The sequence below is a fragment of the Aulonocara stuartgranti genome (genome assembly GCF_965226115.1).
Source record: "Aulonocara stuartgranti genome assembly, chromosome: 3".
NCBI classification, from domain to species: domain Eukaryota; kingdom Metazoa; phylum Chordata; class Actinopteri; order Cichliformes; family Cichlidae; genus Aulonocara; species Aulonocara stuartgranti.
In genome coordinates, this window is record NC_138941.1 from 63,031,269 (window position 1) to 63,041,930 (window position 10,662).

The 10,662-nt window shown below is 41.7% G+C and overlaps 1 long non-coding RNA gene across 1 annotated transcript; it reads right to left on the bottom strand.

Moving 5' to 3' along the window:
• Nucleotides 1-797: 797 nt before the first annotated feature.
• Nucleotides 798-9,764, bottom strand: LOC309696203. The gene is made up of 2 exons (XR_014273375.1): nt 9,091-9,764; nt 798-3,133 (listed from the first exon to the last, which is right to left on the bottom strand). It is a non-coding gene; the product is annotated as an uncharacterized lncRNA (long non-coding RNA).
• Nucleotides 9,765-10,662: the final 898 nt, after the last annotated feature.

Sequence of the window (10,662 nt, forward strand, 5' to 3'; positions counted from 1 at the left end):
AACCTTTGAATCAGAATGCAGGACTGTGATTGGCTGCATGTACTTACTTGAGCAAGTGACTGAGTTGTTGCATTATTTATTTTTTATTTTTTTAAAGAGTCTGAAGTCTAAATTTAAGCTGTTTATTTCAGTCCAACTGTAACACTGCAAACACACACAGCATGTGATAAATACATAACATATGATCCACAGACGTGTGCAGGACTGTATTTAGCAGCCAGCCTGTCATCACTGGTCAAACTGGTTTAGCTGTTTTGAAGGTGTCCTCTTTGACTTTAGTGAGGAGTAGGTGACCCGTGGCTCTGATGGAGGATCTGAACACAAACACACAGATTAAAGAAATATTTCGATTTCAGGTGATAAAAACTTCTTGGACCCATCAGAAAACTGGCTCTGTTTTATTTCCTCAGTGCTTCATGAGTCTGTGCCAAGTTAAACTGAAAACAAAACAATCCAACAAACGACTTTTAACTGAAAGTAGATCCAGAAGATTTCATTGGTTATTCAAGACGTTATTATGAATTGAAAGAAGAAGAAAAAATATCCCTCTTCAGAGAAAATGAAAGTAGAGAAGTACATTTCGTTTGAAAAGACAGAGCACCTGCAGTATGCAGCAGGTGAAAGACCGTAATTTTTCTTCTGATTTAAGTCATTTGAAACCTTTTTAATGTCATAAAGATCACTGTGTGTGTGAGATGAACAGAAACTTCACTGCAAGTTTTCTCTGTTTAATATTGTTAAAGATATTCTATTATCAAAGTACTCAGATGCAATGAAATATCACTCAGACACTTAGAGCAGTTTTAAACGTGCACGGGTGAGAGACTCAGGGAGAGACTCACACACCTCCTTGGTGCAGTCTGGCTTTATTTATACACATCATGAAGCATACAAAAAAGGAAATATCATCCTTATCTTGTCAAGAAAACAGGTGTGGTTTATCAAAAAACTTTGTGTTCTCTACAAGGTTGTTTCTTACTCGTGGGTGGCGGTTTCCTGCTAGTGTGAAGGCAAACAGTGACAATGTGAAGGCAAAGACTGATAATGTGAAGGCAAGCAGTTTCCGTTATAAAGTAGGGAGCCAGCAATTAAAATATGCAGCTGGTTGAGTACAGAACAGAAATATAAACACTCTTAGCTGATTATTATATGAATAATAAAACCTTTAAAAGCAAAAATACTCTGACATTCCCTCCTGTTGTTTAGATTTCTCACATGACAGTACTGTTATTTTTGTCAGTTCATAACCTCTTGTCTAAACATTTTCGGTTTGAACGTCATAAAACAGTCCTGTGTTCAATTAAACTAAACATTACTGTATGGATCATCTTTCAAAATTTCTTCCATTTGAGACGTCATCACATAAGCATTGATAGAAGTTGTCACCATGTTTGATACCATTTTCTTCAGACAGGGTACTACACATGTTGTGAAAACACATAATAGTAAAAGCAAAAATGCAATTCCAACAAGTCCTTTAATCAGTAGGGACTTCCATGAACCACCTAGTAACCATGTCAACCAATCATCAGTGCTTGTGACATAGTCTTGTTGTTCAGCATCTTTAATCTTTCTCAAGGTGTTCAAAGCGTCGGTCATGTTTTGTGAGTGTATGTTGTCTGGGATGTATGTACAACATGTAGTGTCAAACAATACACACAAACCTCCTTTTTCAGCTAGAATCATGTCTAGTGCGACTCTGTGTTGCATCACTACAATGCGTATTGCGTCGATTTCTTCATTTTGCGCTTTGTTGATTTTCATTGAAGCATTTAGGAACAGTCCAAATCGATAGTCAAGTGTCTCGATCCTCAGCATGTTTTTCCCAACTCCTACCCAAGGGAACAAGGAGTGGAGGACTTTCTGACCATCAGTCCATAGTTTGAAGTTCTTGGGCACATCTGATCCATAGACTGAGTCATGTGGCATTACTTCAGTGACTTCAGCAACTTCACGTTTTGCTCTTGACGTGTGTGTCTCTGCTGTGATCTTGAAGGTGTGGTCTGAAATTAGTACTGGTGCACACAGACCGGTGGAGTTCGGTGGGAGCATGAAGTAGGTTTTAGGCCCGCAGGCCCAAGCGGCTCCCTGGACCCAGAAAGTTCCATTTTTGAAGGTGTTTATTCCTTTGGATTGGGTCAGGTCAAGTGTCTGTGTGCAGTTGCGGTTTCGTCCAAGTTTCCTGTTTCCATCGGAGAAGTTGAAACACATTGGGTGCTGTATGTCCGGCGGCAAAACTATGGCGAATGATTTGTTTTTTGTGTTGTTGGCTTTGACGTTTACCCAATGTTTTTCGTTGCAGGTGTAGTTCCAGTTCGTCAGATTGTAGGCACAAGGGGTTGTCTGTTCAATTAGAATACGTCGTTGTGAAAGTGGTTTCGTGACACGTTTGACGTCTGTGTCACTACACCATGGAATTAGGTCTTCTTTCTTTGTGCTTTGACCTTTTAGGGTCAGTCCTGTTGCCATCAAATCTCTGCGTGTGCAATTGCCAGTTGTTGCTTTGTTGAACACACACATCGCTTCGTCAAGTTCAGGTGCCTTTCCATATATTGTTGCGTGTACGGCTGTTGTTGGCATATGTGAACATACATAGCATTCCATGCTGTTGTCGGTGCGTGTTCTATCATACACATATCTATACCACGCGTTGTTCATCCATGGGTGGTTATGGTCTTGGTTCAGGTCACGTAGATGCGAATTATCATTGTGTCCATCTTTTTTGCAGGTGGTGTTGTTTATTTCCTCTCATCTGGGTGAGTGTTAGTAGGCTCACTAGGAGCGCAATGCTGGCCACTAGGAGGACAAGTGTCTTCATGATGACCAGGCACACCTAGACTTCTGGTGAGTAGACTATTGGCGAGAAGTAAAAAAGGGCGGGATATACCCAATCAGCCCTTCCCTTCACCAATAGATCACCTAGAAGCCAGGGGAGCCGGCGTCTAAGCGTCTGGATTGTCACTCACTTTTTTACAGTGGCTGTGGTGGATCCAAGATGGTCTTTCTGCTATTTTGCAGGCGGTGGGTGTGGTAAGTAGGACTTGGTATGGGCCCTCCCACCTTGGTGAACTCCAATTCTTTCTCTGGAGTACTTTGATCAGGATCCAATCACCTGGTTGTAACCTGCAAGACACTGGAGAGAAATCACTCGGCAGTTGGTTGTTTAACACAATCTCTTTATTTTCAAACAGTTTAGTCATCCATTCTGCTAGGGTAGTTTCCCTTATTGATTTATTAATAGGTTCACTGGTAATTGGCAATGGAAACGCTCTCCCGTGGATGATTTCAAAAGGTGTAAGTTTCTGAGAACCTTGTGTTATTCTCATCCACATCTTTACTAGGCCTAGACATTCAGGCCATGGTCTTCCTGTTTCTTCCATGCATTTTCTTAATCTCTGTTTTATTGTGCCGTTAGTTCTTTCCACTAATCCTGCGCTTTGTGGGTGATATGCACAGTGATGTTTGATGCTAAATCCTAGAGCTTCAGAGACTTTGCTGATGATGTCATTAACAAAATGTGTTCCATTGTCTGACCTTATCAGACTGGGAATGCCATATGTGGGGATGAAGTGATTGCATAAACACTTTGCCACTGATATTGCATCTGCTCTTTTTACTGGATAGATTTCTGGCCATTTTGAAAATACATCTATAATTACTAGAGCATATCTTGATGCTTGGCATTCGTTAAGTTCAATAAAATCCATGTGGATTGTATGGAAGGGGTGAGGTGGTGTGGGGAAATGACCTCTTTGTGGTCGGAGGTTCCCCTGTACATTATGTCTTTGGCAAATCATGCATGTTCTGATGAATTCCTTTGCTGAATTTTCAAAATTTTGAGTGTAGAAGTGTTTAGAGAGGACATTCATCATTCCACCCGTTGACAAATGCGTTAAGCCATGTGTCACTAATGCTGCTGTCTTGTGTAGAGATTTTGGCAGTATTGGTTTGCCATTACAGGTCATTAGGTCATTTTCTAGCTGTGCTCCACACCTTAACCATTTTTTCTGTTCTGTGATGGATGCAGCTTTCTGTTCATCTTTAAGTACATCAAGTGGTATTAACGTTGATGTTTCAGATATTAAAGTTTGTATATGTTGTTGTGCTGCCTTTTTTGCGGCTTGGTCTGCAAAGTTATTGCCTTTAGTAATTTCTGAGTTATCTTTTTGGTGTGCGGCACATTTGCACAATGCTAATTTTTTCGGCAGTGTTATCACTTCTAGCAGTTCTTTTAAAAGGTGTGCATGCTGTACTGGATTGCCAGTAGAAGTGACCATGCCTCTGTTCTGCCAAATCTTCGCGAAATGATGTACTGCTGCAAAGACATACTGACTGTCTGTGTGTATGTTTATGCTTTTTCCTTCATTCAGCTTACATGCTCTCACAACAGCTGTAAGTTCTGCACTTTGTGCAGAGTTAGAGGAAGTCAAAGGTCTTGCTTCCAGAACTGTGTCTACTGTGGTTACTGCATAACCGACGCAGTTGCGACCTAAGCTATTTTTAGAAGCTGATCCATCTACAAAAATGTCAGTGAAAGTTGGCTGTGGTGTGCTATATATATCGGCTCGTGGTTTTGTTTCTTCATCTAGCTTTTCCATACAGCAGTGTTTTTCACCATCTTCTGATGTGGGGAGAAGTGTGCTGGGATTTAGCTGACCACACTTCTCGATTGTAATGTGTGACTGTGATAACAAGATGCCTACGTATGAGAGCTGTCTTGCATGTGTGAGATAAGACAAGTTCGCCTGCAGTAAGATGGAGGTTACAGCGTGGGGAACTTTGACGATCAATGTGTGTCCTAAGACGATGTCAGCTGATTTCTTAACTGCCTCTGCTGCAGCTGCGCATGCCTGCACGCACGAGGGCAGTCCTGAGGCCACTGAATCTAGCTTACACGAATAAAATGCAAGAGGGCGTTGCTTTTCCCCAAAGGCTTGTGTTAGAACGGCCTTCATGTAGCCTGCACCTCCGTCTACATGCAAGTAAAAAGGTTTTTCATAGTCTGGCAATGCCAAAACTGTGCGCGTCTGCAGTGCAAGTTTTAGATCATTAAATGCTTTTTCTGCTTCTGGTGTCCATTCTATTTTATCTTTCAGTGCTAGATTTTTTCCATAAATTAAGTTTTGCAAAGGTTGAGCTAGCAGAGCATATTCAGGTATCCAGCATCTGCAAAAATTGCAGAGACCTAAATAACTCATCATTTGTTGTTTTGTGAGAGGCTTTGGAGCATTCTGTACTGCTAGTTTTCTGCTGTCTAACAGTGTTCTTCCCTCTCCTGTGAGTTTGTGGCCAAGGTATGTGACCTCTTGGCTCCACAGCTGTAACTTGTGCTGTGACACTTTATGGCCCTGCTGTGCTAAATGTTTCAACACAGTCATGGTGTTTTTTCTGCAGTTGTCTCGTGTATCTCCCGTGACGAGAATGTCATCAACGTACAGAAGAAATTGCCCTGTGGCAGGGAGCGTGCATAGTGACATAGATTTCTTTAATGCCTCTGCATACAGGGTGGGACTGTTCTGAAAACCCTGTGGCAGTCTTGTATAGGTATACTTTTCGTTATCAAAGGTGAAGCCAAACAGATTTTGTGAATCTGGGTGTAATGGCACCGAGAAGAACGCGTTTGACAGATCTATGACTGAGAACCATTGTTCTTTTTGCGTCACTTGATTTAAGATTGTGTGTGGATTTGCTACCACAGGTGGGATTTGTTCTGTTACTTCGTTTATTGCTCTGAGGTCATGCACTAGGCGATATTTTCCTGTGTTTGCTTTTTTCACTGGAAAAATTGGAGTGTTACAGGTTGCTTTAGTTGTTTTCACTAAAATACCTGCTTTTTCCATATCTGCAATTACTGGCCTGATCCCTGCTTTTGCTTCTGCCGTCAAGGGATATTGTGTTTTGACTGGCCTGTAGGTTGTAGTAGTTTTTACTACAACAGGATCTGCTCCTTTAATTAATCCTACATCTGTCGATCCTGTGGACCATAGTGTTGTGGGCAATTCTTGTAGTTCTGGGTGTAATTCTAATGAGAGTATATGTCAGTTTTCACTATCTTCCTGCACATGCAAATCAGTGCTGTCAGTCATGTATGTGGCTGGGTGGGTAGTGATCACCCACCCTAATGTGTATCTCATGCATCCCGTTCTGCGACCTTGTAGCCATCCTTCATGCGTGTCCTCAGTCTTTTCATATCTGTCTCTTTCAACTTGGGTGAGAATGCGGCCTAAATCTTTCCACTCAGTACTGTCATTGTGTGCTACTGACACATGTGGATTTGGCATCCTATTTACTCGTTGTACTGCCTCAGGCTGCAGCACAGAGCACACTGCATTACCACTTTGGGTGACATATAGGTGCTGTAATGTCAGCATTTGTGGTCCTAGCTTGTGTACTTCTTGGTCATACACAGGATTAGGACCTGGACTCTGTTTGAACCTCAATGTGTTGTGATACTGAGTGTAGTCCTGTCGTGTTGAATGAGTTGGCAGATATCGATTTGCTATGTGTTGTAAAGGCTCTAGTGAGGGCAGGTCTAATGTCCAGTAGTAGTAGTGAGGTTCTCCGAGTCCTTGACACACATTAATCTGATAATCTGCTGGACTTTGTTTCTCGTTTAACATTAGCTTTGCATACATGCCCTCTGGTCCTGGCAATACTCCTATTTCCAGTTTCTCTAGCACATCTCTCCCTAGAAGATTAACTGGGCAAGATGGGTCATATATGCACTGGTTTTTACAGCTGCGGCCGCTGTCTTCATGAGATAAGAGTAGAGGCTCAGTCAGTGATTTAGTACTGACATGTCCTGATGCTGACTTAACTATCAGAGTATCATTAGAGAATTTCACTTTTGGTGGTTTTTTAATCAGTACAGTTTTACATGCTCCAGTGTCGCAGAGCATCGTCATTGGCTGCCCATTTATGTATATAATTACAGTTGGTTTATGTTCAGAGCCCAAAAGCAATTGCTCTATGTTATACACGTCCGTGTTTTCATTGCTCTCTGCTTCTGTGCTTTTTCCTAGTCATTTGTTATTTCTTTCATCCTCTTCCTCAATGTCATCCTTTTTTCTATGTCTACACTCGCGAGCAAAGTGCCCCTCCTTTCCGCAATTGTAGCAGCTTGTGTTTTTCAGTCTTCTCTCTCCTTTTCGCCCTCCTCCTGCCTTTCCTTTTCCTTTGTAGAGGCCTGGTTTATGTCTTCTGTATTCTCCAGAGAATGCCACCAATCCTGTTGCTGGATCTACAGTAAAGACGCCTCCTTTTTCTTTTTGCTTCTGTATTTTAACTGCGTGTTCGGCATATTGCAGTGCATCTGACAGACTTCCTGTATTTTGTGTGACCCAGTGTTTTTCTACGTGGGCCCTCACTTTTGGGAGGAGGCCGTTCAGAAATGCATTTTTTAGCTGTTGCTGAAATGGTGTTTGTGGCTCCTCCTGGTAATTTAAACCTGAATGTTGTCTGAAAACTGGGCGTAGGCGATCGAGGAAGTCAGAGGCAGTCTCAGCTTCCTTCTGCTTTATCTCGCCTATTTTGCCGTAATCTGCTCTTGGGGCTAGACGGACTCTAATCCTTTCATATAATCCTGCCAACTGAGCCCTTAGAGGCTCAGAGGTGGGGAGCAGGGCTATACCCTGGTCATCTGACCCCGTGAAGTCTCCCTTTACTGTTCCCATTTTTAGACCTAATAAGTCCTGAATTACCTGGAGCATTTCATGGCCATTCAAGTGCCAGTGTGTTCTAATTAACTCAACTGCCTCCCTCCATGGCTCAAAACCTTCATTTAACAGTGGAACGTCCTTTAAGACGTTAAATCTGTCAGTTTGGGACCATGCTCTGAAAACATATAGGAAAGGGTTGTTGTCTCTTTCATTATTATCGCCACCCGTTAGTTGGCCATATCTTGGGTTGGGCGTGGCTATCATTGGAAACAGACCTGACGGTCCTGGGGGGTCAATCTGTCCTCCCATATCCCTACCTGACGGGTCTTTCCCTATGTCTTCCTTATGGTGATTTGTTGTCATTAAATTTAATGCCTGTCTTGCTGAATCATATGGGCCTGGCGCGTCAGTGAAGGGGTTTTTTGATACTGGCTGATTAGACGGGCCGGGGGCAGGCACATATGGAGGAGGTGGTTTTGGGTGTTGTGGATCTTTTAGTTCACTACTTTGTTCATTTTTCTTTTTCTTTTTCTCTTCTCGCACCTTTGTGCGTTTATCATTTTCTGCCATCCAGGCTTTAAAATGTTGCCACTCTGTGAGACGTTTGGCTTTCTTTTTAAAGCTTTTTTCATTGTTTAGTTCCGCTTGGAGGGTCTCTTTTAAAGCAGTCACTGCAAAGGGAGTACATTGTCCCTCCCACGCAGGGCAGTTTAGTTTCTTTGGATTTCTCCATCTATTTGCGCTAATTAGTCCGGCGCCTGGACATTTTTTCTCTAGCCACTGCTCGTCAGCAGTGAGTTTTGTTGATTTATTACCCATTATTATTTTTTCCTCTTGTTATTATTATTTATTTATTTATAAATATATTTGCGTTTACACACACACATACACACCCGTGGTGCTTTCTCTGGCACGAGGAATGGGAGAGGCTATTGACACGGCCTTCTACTTTCAAGCTAGCCTTGAAAGCGGTGTCAATTTTATGTGATGAAACACAACCTTTTCCCGTTCCACCAGAACTCGAGCAACCAACGGTAAACAATTCGGTGGAGTAGTTCAGCCTCCTTAATGTGCTGTAAAATCAACTTACTCCACCAACAAAACAGTAAAACAACAGATTATACGCGTAATGAGTTTTTTATTCTGGGCAACACTGTGTCTTTCTACATTGCTCCAAGCCCTCTTTCAGGCGAGCTGCTTCGTAACCTCTACGAGTCCTTTTTCAGACGAGAATGTTACTATCCTGTCGTATTTTGACATTAAACTTGCTCCAAGCCCTCTTTCAGGCGAGCTGTAACCTCTACCAGTCCTTTTTCAGACGAGAATGTTACTTAATTAATCTGTCATACATTGACGGGAAACTATTTAATGTATAGACCACAGGTTGCCTCAGTCGTTTTGCGCAAGATGTGAGTGAGTGCTAAATATTCACCTGAGTTATTGTGTGGTTGCTTTGGTTTCCTTCATCAACCCCTGAAGTCGTGGACCTCTTATAAGAACGCTGGCCAGAACCCGAACGTCACGTCTCTGGACTTTATCCTCTGCCTGGAGAGGAGTCGACAGCGTGGGCTTCTCACGACGTCAGGACTTGACGAAGGTCTCCTATTGGAGCATTGAAAAAATATCAATGTCCACTCCGGCTCAGAAGGACCAATTAAATGTTAAAGATATTCTATTATCAAAGTACTCAGATGCAATGAAATATCACTCAGACACTTAGAGCAGTTTTAAACGTGCACGGGTGAGAGACTCAGGGAGAGACTCACACACCTCCTTGGTGCAGTCTGGCTTTATTTATACACATCATGAAGCATACAAAAAAGGAAATATCATCCTTATCTTGTCAAGAAAACAGGTGTGGTTTATCAAAAAACTTTGTGTTCTCTACAAGGTTGTTTCTTACTCGTGGGTGGCGGTTTCCTGCTAGTGTGAAGGCAAACAGTGACAATGTGAAGGCAAAGACTGATAATGTGAAGGCAAGCAGTTTCCGTTATAAAGTAGGGAGCCAGCAATTAAAATATGCAGCTGGTTGAGTACAGAACAGAAATATAAACACTCTTAGCTGATTATTATATGAATAATAAAACCTTTAAAAGCAAAAATACTCTGACAAATATGCAGATAGAATGCAATCAGTTTTGACATGAGGTAGCATATAGCTTCCATAGAGAAGCTTTGGGATCCTCTGTAGGTCAGAGGTCAGATTTACTCACCATGAGGCTCCTTGTGAGAACAGTAACTTTATTTATTTATGAATTTCTGACATTTGGGAAAATGTAAAGAAAACCCGCTATGAATGCAGCTCCTAATGCAGCTATGAATGCAGCTATGAATGCAGCATTCATTAGCTGTGACACACACACACACACACGCACAAACACAGATGGCTTTGTTAGAAAGGCATCTGTGTTTCAGTCATACAAAATGCAGTTTATCTGGAAACTTCTGGAGGTTGTTTATCAGAAATGACTCCAGGTGACACATAATCTTTGCAAAGCTACCAACAATTTTATGTCTAATCTGTCTTTAGACTTGTCCTCCTCTATAAGAAGAGATGTACATGTGTGATCAACATAACTTTCATGTTTATCTCTGTGTATCAGAGAGTCTGGATGAGATGAGAGCTGTACTGATTAAAGACTTTGCAGACATTAAATAATTTTTAAAAAAAAACCTCTTTGCTTGCCTGTGAAACATCTTTCAAAGCAAAGGCTTTACAATACAAATGTTTAAATGGACTTTTAGGGGGAGTGTAACTGCGTCCACTTACCTTCACTTCATATGGGACGAATGTGAGACGTGACACAGAACTCAAGTCCGTGGTGTAAGGGTGTCAGAGCAGGTTCAAATAATATTAATGTTCAAATAAAAGTAAAATGTCACGAACTCCTCAGGGACAAGTCTCGTGTTTTAGTGATTATATTCCTTTATTAATGCATTTCTATAACCCATCTTATTGAGTTTTAAGAGGACACTAAGATGATCAGTACGAAGAGAATTTAAC